Raw genomic sequence first — 649 nt, 5'->3', positions numbered from 1 at the left:
CGTTTGTCACGTATGTATACATATTTAGTTATAAGTATGTCTGCAAGTTTAACTTAATATATTCTGCTATGGCGTTTCAGAAGAGTACTAGGGAGATGTGAAGAGTTTTGGAAGAGTTCTCGTTAGCCTTTTTGGGAATACAATTTGTTTTTTTTTCTCTACTAAGACAGCGTTCCACCACGATATAAAAATCACGCTAAGTGAATTCAATGCTGGAATGAGCAAGTAGAGGACCACTGCTCCCCCCAACGGGAAGAATCGACTTCACCTGATACCTAGAAGTCTGTAGCTTTAGGTTCCAACATAAACGGATTCATCGAGCTAAATACACAGATGTACAGACCTCATGATGTTACAATAAATCGATAATTTTGTGATAGACGGCAGCCAAGAAATTCCAGTCTTTTGTAGGTACGTACGATTTGAGGATCAAACATCGACTCGGATCAAAAAGCTGCCAGCAAATGCACCAATCGACTCTCATACTCTCTCTATCTAACATTTTACGCTCACTAAGTACCGCCGCCGAAGAAGTTGTTGGAATTTAGAAAGCCCGCAAGAACAACTGGTACGGAGAGGAATGTTACGCTGCTGAAGAAAATAAACGTACACAAGCTACATGGGATCGATAAAGGAAGCTAAAGAGACT

This window comes from Rhagoletis pomonella, unplaced genomic scaffold (assembly GCF_013731165.1).
Source record: "Rhagoletis pomonella isolate Grant_MI unplaced genomic scaffold, Rhpom_1.0 Rhpom_scaffold_00007, whole genome shotgun sequence".
Lineage (NCBI taxonomy): Eukaryota > Metazoa > Arthropoda > Insecta > Diptera > Tephritidae > Rhagoletis > Rhagoletis pomonella.
Note: the sequence above shows the minus strand (reverse complement) of the source record.